Source organism: Gossypium arboreum, chromosome 11, assembly GCF_025698485.1.
Source record: "Gossypium arboreum isolate Shixiya-1 chromosome 11, ASM2569848v2, whole genome shotgun sequence".
Classification (NCBI taxonomy): Eukaryota; Viridiplantae; Streptophyta; class Magnoliopsida; order Malvales; family Malvaceae; genus Gossypium; species Gossypium arboreum.
Window position 1 is genome coordinate 73,831,829 of NC_069080.1, and position 11,655 is coordinate 73,843,483.

Below are 11,655 nucleotides of genomic sequence, written 5' to 3' on the forward strand. Positions count from 1 at the left end.
CTTCTCCTATCCCTTGCATCTTGAAAATAGACTTAGGCATCAAGTGGATACTTGCTCCTAAGTCACAGAAAGCTTTATCACAGTAAGATTCACCAATGTTACAAGGTATTGTAAAACTTCCTGGATCCTTCAATTTCGGTGGCAACTTGTTCTGTAGGAACGCACTCCACCCCTTTGTCAAGGCGACAGTCTCATACTCACTTAGTTGTTTCTTCTTGGATAGTACATCCTTCATAAACTTCACATAATTCGACATTTGTTCAAAAGCCTCCACCAATAGAATATTGATGTGTAATTGCTTCAGAACATCCAAAACCTTATTGAATTACACCTCTTGTTTTTGCTTGTGTTGCTACAATCTTTGCTGATATGGAGGTGATGAAAATTTCGATTGAATCGAACAAGTCTTCTGAGTAGGTAAATCTACATCCAAAGAAGATGTTAAAGTATCTGAATTCACTAAGTTAGGATTTACCTTGTCAGTCTTTGTAGATTCTGATTCCTTTAGTGTAGGAATTTCAACAGCTGGTTGATTCTTCTCAACGGGCTTATCTTTGACCTCAATCAATTGGGGTTCCAAAATTTTACCACTTCACAATGCCACTACCTTGATATGTTCTTTACCCTAATTTCATGGATTCTCAATATCGCTCGGTAAGGTTCCTTGCGGTTTATTACGAAGCTCTGTAGCTAACTGGCCCATTTGGTTTTCCAAATTTTTCAGTATTGCTACTTGGCTTTGGATCAAAGAGTCATTCTTTTCCATGTATGCTTTCAATAAGTTCTCCAAAATGTTTGATGCTTCAGCTTGAGGTGGTTTTGGAGCTTGCTGATTAAAGCCTTGAGATTGGTTGAGTCTATGTTGCATAAAGTTGTTGTTTGGTCCATTTCCTTGGTTGCTCTAAGAAAAGTTGGGGTGATTATGCCATGAAGGATTATAAAAGTTGGACTAGGGTCATTGTCCATTCCTATTTTGGTGTTGGTTCCTCACATAGTACACTGACTCGGGATTCAATGGGCAATTCTCAAAAGAATGTCTTTTCCCATAGTACACACAGGAAACTACTTCAAACGGACATGGTGGCTAAGCTTTAAAATTATTAGTACTATTAGCGGTAAACTGCTTTAACATAGTGGAAATAGACAATACCTAAGCTAATAACGAAGGGAGAGCATCAACTTTATGAACTCCAGCTACACGTCTTCCTAAAGCTGTTCAATTTGTTGGCCATTGATAGTTGTTGCTCGCGATCCTTTCGGTGATCTCATAAGCCTCATTGTTAGATTTAGACAAAATTGCACCATTCGTAAAAGCATTTACCATCAATTTTGTATGTGCTCTGAGACCATTATAGATTGTCTCCAACTAGTTACAATGAGGAATCCCATGATAAGAACACTTACAAAGTAACTCCTTGAATCGCTCCCAAGCCTCATACAAAGACTCATCATCCAATTGTTGGAAAGTTGTGATCTTGTTCCTTAACTTAGCGTTCTTGCTAGGTGGGAAATACTTAACCAAAAATCTCTCTACTAATTCTTGCCATGTAGATATGGAACTTGGTGGCAATGAATTGAGCCATGCTCATGCTCGATCTCACAACGAGTACGAAAACAACTTCAACCTCAGTGCATCTTCAGTCACACCGGCTATCTTGAACAAATCACTCACCTTCATAAACAATTGTTTATAAACAATTCAGTGCATTAGACAAATCACTCGAATTAGGTTGCCTCAATATCTAGCCTTCTAATTCCTGGATTTAACTCATTGAGAAGCGGCACAGCATATTGTCTAATGCATCAATCCCTATCATTGGCAATAAGGATGGGATTTCATACATGATCGGCTTCATTACATTGGTCTTGATTCTGATTTCCAAGGTCCATCTCGACTTGTCTTTGAGTTGTTCGTTCACGTCTTATTTGTCTGAAAGTTCACTCAATTTCAGGGTCTACTAGGAGTAACTCGAAAATTTGATCTATGCTCATAAACACCTGAAAAAAATCACAAAATAAAAAAGAATAAGTTAGTACTATTAGAAATAACCAAATTGAAAATAAGTAATTTCACAAAGAATGACTATGGCAACAGTTGACAATCCGCGACAACGACGCCAAAAACTTGAAACGCTCAGATTTGTGCAAGTATACACAGTCGTTATCAAGTAATAAGTAAGTATCGAGTTATCGTCTCCACAAGGATTGTATTCGTGCTAAGTCACTCAATTATAAAAATATTATTAACAACTTGGTAAATAGAAACACAAATTGATTTGGAAGTATTGATTAAAATTATGTAAAATTAATCTAGATGCAATGATCCTTAATGTGATTTATCCTAACATGCAACTATATGAATGAAATAGATTTTAGCAGAATTAACACAATAAACAACAATTATAACATACATAAGCTAGGACAATCACTTTAATTAAACTCAAATTGTTATCAACATGCTTATCAATATTTGGAGAAACATTCCATCACAACTCGATCTTTCATGAGTTTGGAAACCATATTAGGTCCTTTCGCAATCCTTTACTCAATAAATACGCATTTTACTGATCCTTATTTACTAAAGGTTTCTTAGTATTCGTGCAAGACAACAGGGACGTGTTAGGTTTGAAACAGTTTAGTCACACAAATATAAAAACTATTCAGATAAGCCTGGTTAGGGTTGTTATGTAACCTGCAACTTAATCAGGTTAGGATCTAAATTGAGCATGCACATTTCAATTATGTATCCATTAGCCATCGTCTGGTTAGGATCGCTCAACTAATTCAGGTGCATTTCAATCACATATGAATGAAATACATAATTGATTTTAATTGAAAACATGGTCGATTGAGGCACAAACATTATAAGCATGAATCAAATAATTATTATTTATTCAAAGCAATCATCCTAACTTAAATAAAATTAAGCTATCATTGTTGTAAACAAGAATAGTAAAGACATAGCAAACATTCTTGAGTTAAGTTAAAGAAAAGAAAGATTAAAGCCAAATCAAAGTGGCTGTCACCCAAGACTTTGACTAACGAGGGCTCCTTCGTTCCTTCGCTTTGCTCCTTTGTTGATGGCTCTCCAAGATGGCCAACCAAGGGCTCTTTAGAAGGCTAATTTACTGAAAGTCCTTATGCAAAAATGATGATAGGCGTGAGGTGCAAAGAAAGCCAAGAGAGATAAGAGAGGAGAGAATGATGAATGAGTGAGAGATGATGGATAAGTGAGAAATAGGGTCTTATTTATAGGTGACGCAAAGGAGCTAGTTTGCTAAAAATAGGAGTGTCCATCATTTGAAATTTCATCCAAGAGTGGCCGACCATGATTTGTGGGAGTGTGGCTGATTTTTTCTTGATTTAAGTGCCATAACATCATCAAGATCAAGACTTGGTCAATTGCAAATCTCTGGGTAAATCTCCAATTTCTTCAACTCTTCAAGGACCTTGTGTAATTAAACCAAAATTTGATTTATGAACATCCACATGCAGATTAATTTTGGGTTGACTTGGTCCTCTATTCGGATGGTTTTGTAATCAACATAGAGCTCTCAGACCTGTCCAACAATAGTAGATAATTTAGAGGACCAAAGAATATAATTTAACCACTTTAATTAATCAATTTAATTAATTAATTAAAATCCAATTTCTTAGTGAAATATATTAAAATAAATTATTAAATATAACTTTATATTTTATTATTTAATTTAATCATGCATAGCCCACTTTATAGCTTGAAAATATAATATGCTAAAATTAATATAAAAGAAGCCATTTTCGCATGAAAACTATATAATAAAGCATAAAATCACATTTTAATAATTTTTATGTCCCAATTTCATATTTTCATATATTTCATTAACTTATTAAATAATTACAAGGTTTTAACAATGAATTTAAGTACAAAGGTGATAAATAACATAGGAAAAATCCTATATATTTTTCCGTTTACAACTAGCATTTTCATTATGTTTTTAATTAAGTTTCTTTGGTTTTGTTTACATTCAATAAAATGTGTACATCGAGCCTTTTATTAACCTTAAGTGTTGAGTAAGGCCTAAGGGAGAGCTGAAATTTTTTTTAAGTGTGCAGGAGACCGTTAGAGGGCATTTTAGGTCAATACTGGACATTATGTCACAACATGGAGGAACCAATGTTGCAACATAAAGAGCAGAATAGAGAAAGTGAGAAATTGCCTTCAATGTCGTGACACAGGTCGGAGGGTGTCTCGACATACCACTAAAGATTGCTATAGAGGAACATGTTGGTTGCTACGTCGCGACACAAGTCCTGGTGTATCGCGACATCGACTCTGTAATGGGAATAAAACACGAAGCAGGGGCGTTTGGTCTACACAATCGAACTTTAAGCTCAGGAACGTCAGGTAACCTAGGGTTAAGGATGACAGCCACCTGAAGACTATAAATAGGCCCCTTTAGAACATGTAAAAGACATCTTAATTTTAATGTAGTTTTCTTCTATTAAATTTAGTCATGTTTTCTTTCTTTCCTAGGTTTTCCTAGTTTTAGTTATTTGTCTTCTTCAAGAGATTTGATTGTAAAGGAGATCAACTTCTGTGGATTCATGCTTATTATCTATATCAATCAGGCTTTTCTTAAACTCTATATTTCAATGCATTTCCTATTGTAATTCTTCCATTTATTCCATGTTTATGAAAGCCATGAGGAACTAATCCTTCTGTCATGATCTCCTACCTATTTTGTAGGGTTAATCAATGGTTTAATTGTTTGGGAAATGATGAATGTGAAACAAACCCTAGGCCTGACAATCCCAAGAAGTCATCAAGGTGGAAATTAACCCAAAATTGGTGTTGCCCATCCGTGAACACCTTGACCCCAATCCAGTCTGGACTGTGAGGTCAGAAGATAAGTAGTCATTACTGAATCATTATGTTAAGGGAAGATCAGAAGATCCTGCTATGATAGCAACTGGTTGATTGACAAAGAACCCAAGACGATAGTTGATTGAGATTGCAGAAGTAAGCTAATCACCCATCTTCATATTTGATTCACTTTATTTCTCTCTATCTCTTGCAATTTTACTTTTTTTATGTTATTTTATATCCTTAGTTTAAGAAACCCTAAAATCATATTTTATTTTACTTTCGTACTATAACTCACTTAAAGTATTAATTAGATATTTAATTGTTTAGGTTAAGATTGATTTAGTACTCACCTGCCTTAGGTATGGTCCTCGGAGTAGTTACTACTTTGTTGTAAAATTTATATTACAACTCGACTCGTATACTTGGGGATACCACCTAGTAATTCTTCATTCATTGCAATATTCACACTCTAGACGTTAGTACATCAAGAGGCGGTCAAGTTGTTGGTGTCGTTGTCGGGGAGCTAACATCATTTGATTGAATTTAATTTTCACATTCCAAAAGAATAATTAGAAAATTTCTTAGCTATAGATACAATTTTATTTTGTTTTAATATTACTAATCTTTTCTTTCAGGGTTTGGTGTATGACACGAAGTAGCGAGACGCCTATTGTAGCAACCACAGATCCAAAAAGAATAATTTAAAGGAATCGCAAATAGCAGCAGTAATAGCAAATGCAAGATCCACCACCAGCAGTTGCAATTAGTGTACCACATGAAAATCCATTGTTCTACGGTGCTGACGATAATAGCCTAAGAGACCCACCAACACCATAATTACCCGTAGACGTGCATATGGCTCGGAATGAGAGAACTTATGAGCCTATGCCCTACCAAGTTTAGATATGGTTCAGGAAAGTACAGGGAAACCAGTGATTTCAACTAAAAATTTTGAAATCAAACCGAAAATGGTACAAATGATCCCAAATAATGTGTTTTTTAGGGGCAATATGGTAGAGGATCCTAGTCAACATTTCAAATAGTTCCATAAACTCTATGATGCTTTTAAGTATAATAGGGTCACAGATGATGCTATTCATCTCCGGTTGTTCCCCTTTTCTCTGATTGATAACACCTTTTCTTATGTAGACTCACAAGCTCCAGGATCCATCATGACATGGGACGAACTTTCTGGAAAATTCCTACAGAAGTTTTTCTCGATTAGTAAAGCAGTCTAATTAAGAAGAGATATTGTTGCCTTTAGATAGATGGAAGGAGAAAGCTTCTATGAGACATGGGAACACTTTAAAATGTTGATTAAAAAATGCTCGCACAAAATATTTATTGAGTGGATGAGATTGCAAATAATTTATAATGTGTTGGATGCAAACGCAAGATCTGGATTAGAAGGAGCAATAGGAGGAGCCTTTATGAAGACGATGTACGAGGATGTGTATGAAATTATTGAAATATGGAATTAAACTCCTACCAGTGGCCAACTAAATGATTCACATATGACTAGAAACCCACAACGGTCAAAGCTATTCAAGAGCATGATAAATACCAACAACTAGTGGATAGACTTAACTGTATTGAATCTGCTTCTACACCGTCTATTCATGGAAGAGACAAGCCAATCTTCCATTATATCAATAATCCTACTAAGGATATAAGTTAATTTGGGAATAGGGGTGGAAACCCTTATTTAAACACATGCAATCTTGGCTGGAGAGATCACTCGATCTTGAGATGGGAAGGAAACCAAGGAAGAGGTAACAATTGAAGTCAAGTTAAAAATACTAATTACCAACCTCCTTACTTGCAGAAACCCCAAGATAGAGAGTGACCATATGTTATATGGTCAATGTCATGATAGAATTGAGGGAGAGGTGTAGTCAATGAGAACAAATGTCAAGAAAGTGCAGTCTGAGTACATCAGCTAACAAGAACATTGACTAAGCTCGAGGATCAAATGAGCCAATTGATGAACATGATGGGTGATATCGAAAGACAAATTAGCTCAGTCACTCCCAGTAACACAGAAGATTATACACGGAGGTAAGGCAAAGAGCATGTGAAATTCGTAACTATAACCTACAAATTTCCTAATTATTCTTTTAAAAGACAAAAATGGAAATCAATCTAGTGGCATTGCCTTATCGGCAATGATGCCAAATTGACTGCTTCTAGACTTACTAACGTCCAAAGTGTGAATATTGCAATAAAATATAATGACAAGTGGGTGAGTAGTCCAAGGATCGTACCTAAGGGAGGCTAGCACTAGTTAATTCTAACCTAAACATTAAAACATCTAATTAGTACTTAAAATAAATTATAATACGGGAGCACAAAATGAAGGTTTTTAGAGTTTTCAGAATAATAAAGTAAAATAAAATAACATAAAATAGATAAATTTAGGAGATAGAAGGGTAGAGTAAAGCAAATCTCGATTACGAGTGATTAGCTCGCTTCGATAATCCCTATCAACTGTTGCTATGGGTTCCTTGTCATTCAACTATTCATTACCCTAGCAAGATCTTTTGATCTTCCACTAACAGAACGAGTCAGCAAGAACTACTTATCTTTTGACCTCACAGTCATGACTAGCTTGGGGTGAAGGTGTTCATGAATGGGCAATACCAATTTTGGGTTAATTCCCACCTTGATGACTTCTCCGAGTTGCCAGGCCCAAGTTTTCTTTCACATTCTTCTGTTACCAAATAGCTTATCTATTGAATAACCCTATAAAATAGTTAACAGATTATACCTGCACTCGTTAATCCTACTCAGAGAGATTAGTTCCTCATGGCTTTCATAGACAATATGAAATCAATATGAAGAGAAAGCATGCTAATTAAATCAACAATATAAAGTAAATGAAGAGCCTGATTGTATTGAAATTCATAGAGTTTGACTGCTTCCACAATTCAAATCTCTTGAAATCAACAAGAAAAAAATAAAAGAAATCTAAAACCTAAGATTGAAAGAAAGCTAAACTAAATTTTATAGAGAGAATCTAGCCTAAAGGAATGATGTCTATAACCTGTGCTAAATGAGCCTATTTATATCCTTCAGGTTGTCGTTATCCTAAACCTTAGATTAGTTGATGTTCCCGAGCTTTAAGTTCAATTGTGTGGACCAAAATGCCCCTGTTTCTTGTTTATTTACCATCCTAAAGTCGATGTTGCGACACACCAATAGTTGTATCTCTCATAGAAGTTAGTATACTCCTCCTTAAGATGTCTTCAGGGGTATGTCGTGACACTCTCGGCCTGTGTTGTGACATTGAAGCATGTTTTTCACTTTCTCTATTCTTCTTTCTATATGGTGACATAACATCCATTATCGGTCTAAATGCCTTATTATAGTCTCGAACACACTGAAAAGGTACATTAGCTCCCCTTTAGGCCTTATTCGGCTCTTAAGGTCAAGAAAAGACTCAATTTGAACAGTTTCTTGAATGTAAGTGAAGCTAAAAACACTTAACTAAAATATATCAAAATTTGATAAACCATAATTTATATAAATTTTTATCCTATGATAAGCACATTTATGGATGATTTCTCTTTAGATTTGGTGAATTTGATGCTCCTAATCCTTTAATTTCATGTTTTATACTTAGGTGAGCATGAGAGAATAAAAAAAGTGAGAAACGGGCCGAAAACAGAGAAAATGGGCTAACATGGGAAATTAAGACGGTCTAGAATTCCCTACATGGGTAGACCACACGGCCGTGTCTATTCAACAGACAAACATGGTTTAAAGCACTCGCACACGGGCGTGTCGCAAGGGTGTGTCCCTGTCGGGCCCAAGTCTAGCTCTAATCAGAAAAGGACACTTTTGAGGGCTTTGAGGCATTCCAAAGCCTATTTAAACACACTAGAGGAGGACAAAAGGGAACACACAGAATAGGAGGCAAGGAATTACTTGAAGAAAGCTGATTGATCCATCTCAGAAGCCAAATTCTTCTTCAAGATTGAAGATCTCTCTTCAATTTCCTTCAGGAGTTTTTGGGTTTTCTTTATGTTTTGTTATCATTATTCTTTTGAGATGTTTTCTTTTACACTTATGAACTAAAAACCCCTAAATCCCTAAGGGGAATGAAACCTAAGACTGATCTTGTTATTATTTTCTGAATTATATGATAAATATTTGACTTGTTCTTAATTATGATTTCTTATTTCTTGCTTTAATATTCCAAGATATTGATTCAAGTATTGATGTGCTTATTCAGAGGAGCAAAAGTCCCTGTCTAAAAGTAGATCTAGCATAATTAAGTAGAGTTGATTGCACCCCTAGACATAGGGCGACATAATTTTTCCGAATTAGGGTAAAACTTAATAAGGGAATCCATAGATCAAGTTAATGCAACACTAGGGGTTTTAATTAGAAAGAGATTTCAATTAATCAACCTAGGGTTAGACGTTTTTAGTCTCGAGAGAGATAATAATATAACTTAGAGATTTCTACCGATCAAGTCAAGTGAATAAATCGTCTGAGTCAGAGTCAAATAACAAGTGAAGTCTAGGTGGATTTTCTCTTCGGTATCATCCAAATCAATCAGTTTTTCCTAAAAGTATTTTCCCAATTTACTTTCTGTGCATTCTTAGTTTAGTTAAAACAAATCCCCCTTAATTTTAGGCTAGATAATAAAAATAAAGTTAATACTAGTACTTTTAGTTCTTATGGGTTCGACATCCCGGTCTTGCTATAAACTATACTACAGTTCGACAGGTGCGCTTGCCTTCATCGTGATAATAGTTAGTTTTCAAGTACGTTCAATTATAAATTTAAAACTTATCACGATTTAATGATCATCAAGTTTTTGGCACCATTTCCAGGGAACTAAGATATTAGGAACACTTAATTTTTATTACTTTGGCCATTTATTTTATTGCAATTTAAATTTTATTTTGATTTTTGTTAATTTTATTTTGTTTTCTTCTTACAAGTTTTTATAGTTTATGACTAGAAGAAACCCGTCAGGACCATTACTTTTTGATAGCAAGATTGAAAGTACAGTTCACAGAAACCGAAGAGAAATAAGGCGAAACCTAAGAAACATAGAGGAAGTACAAGAGGAAGATATCCATAACACAACCGAGGAGATGGCTAAAAATCAGAATAATCAGCTTTCGCCTGTGGTTGCTGCAGAACCAATAAATCAGAATCCTGCTCCTCGTACTATGTACGATTATGCTAAACCTACCTTAATAGGAGACGAATCGAGTATAATTAGACCTACTATTGCTGCAAATAATTTTAAACTGAAACCTAACACAATTCAAATGATACAACAGTTTGTTCAGTTTGATGGTTTGCAGGATGAGAATCCAAACACTCATTTGGCAACTTTTGTGAAGTTTTGCGACACATTTAAAATCAAAGGCATTTCTGACGATGCCATCTGCCTTCAGTTGTTTCCCTTTTTGTTGAGGAACAAAGCTAAACAGTGGTTGAACTCGTTACCATGAGGGTCAATTACTACTTGGGAACAAATGACCAAAAAATTCTTACTTAAATATTTTCCGCCGGCTAAAATTAGTAAGTTGAGGAATGATATCTCTTCTTTTGTGCAGATGGATCTAGAAACACTCTATGATGCATGGGAGAGATACAAGGATCTATTAAGAAGGTGCCCTCACGATGGGTTACCACTCTACCTACAGGTTCAAACTTTTTACAATGGCTTGAATCCTTCGACTAGACAAATGATTGACACAGCTGCTGGTAGGACTATCAATAATAAGACACCTGAGGAGGCTTATGAATTTATAGAAGAGATGTCACTGAATAATTATAGTGGCAAGTTATAAGGACAAAGCCAACAAGAGCAGCCAACGCTTTTAACGTCGAAGCGGTCACTATGCTATCAAATCAGGTAGAACTTTTAAATAAAAAGATTGACGGTTCAAGTGGTTCTACTCAGGTACATCCCGTGATGAGGTGCGATTCGAATGGAGGAGGAGTACACATAGAATATCAATCATTCAACCCTATCACTAAGGAGGAAAAAGTTCAATATATGGGTAACAATAATTCTAGACCTCAAAATAACCCATACATTAATACTTATAATGCAGGTTGGAGAAACCATCCCAACTTCTCATGGGGTGGTCAAGGAAATCAAAGGCCACAACATCCCCCAGGTTTTCAATAACCACCTTACCAGTAGGAAAAGAAGCCGAACCTTGAGGAGATGCTAACGAAATTTATCTCAGTGTCAGAAACTCGTTTTTAGAATACCGAAACAACACTTAATAATCAACAAGTGTTGATCCAAGGGCTTGAAACTCAGATAGACAAACTTGCCAAATTAATTTTTGAGCGACCACAAGGTAGCTTGCCAAGTAACATTGAATCTAACCTAAGGGAACAACTTAATACGATTATCACTCGAGATAAGGAAGGGTTAGTCGAACCTAAACCAGAACCAAGGCTATGAATTGTTGCAAGTAAAGGTAAAAGGTAAGGTGGACCACAATGAGCAAAAACCGGTAAGTAAAGAGTACAAACCTTGTGTGCCATACCACTATTAAAGAAATTATGTATTAACTTACCGTTTATTAAAGCTCTTTCGCAGATGCCAAACGTAGTTAAATTTTTAAAGAAACTTTTAGCAAATAAACGGATGTTGGATGAGGCGTTGCATGTAGAGTTGAACGCAGTTTGCTCAGCCGTTCTACAGAATAAGCTACCCAACAAGTTGAAAGATCCAGGGAGTTTTACGATTCCTTGTTTGATTGGTAGTCTGAACGTGAATAATGCATTGGATGATTTAGGGGTGAGCATTAATGTTATGCCCT

The 11,655-nt window shown here is 35.5% G+C and overlaps 3 non-coding genes across 3 annotated transcripts; 1 reads left to right on the forward strand and 2 right to left on the reverse strand.

The window, feature by feature from the left end:
• Nucleotides 1-1,382: 1,382 nt before the first annotated feature.
• LOC128284839 (small nucleolar RNA R71) lies at nt 1,383-1,489 on the forward strand. Its single transcript, XR_008275259.1, has one exon. It is a non-coding gene; the product is annotated as a small nucleolar RNA R71 (small nucleolar RNA).
• Nucleotides 1,490-6,086: 4,597 nt separating this feature from the next.
• On the reverse strand, nt 6,087-6,191 carry LOC128284555 (small nucleolar RNA R71). Its single transcript, XR_008274979.1, has one exon. It is a non-coding gene; the product is annotated as a small nucleolar RNA R71 (small nucleolar RNA).
• A 4,204-nt stretch (nt 6,192-10,395) lies between these two features.
• On the reverse strand, nt 10,396-10,502 carry LOC128284731 (small nucleolar RNA R71). Its single transcript, XR_008275154.1, has one exon. It is a non-coding gene; the product is annotated as a small nucleolar RNA R71 (small nucleolar RNA).
• Between the last annotated feature and the right edge of the window lie 1,153 nt (nt 10,503-11,655).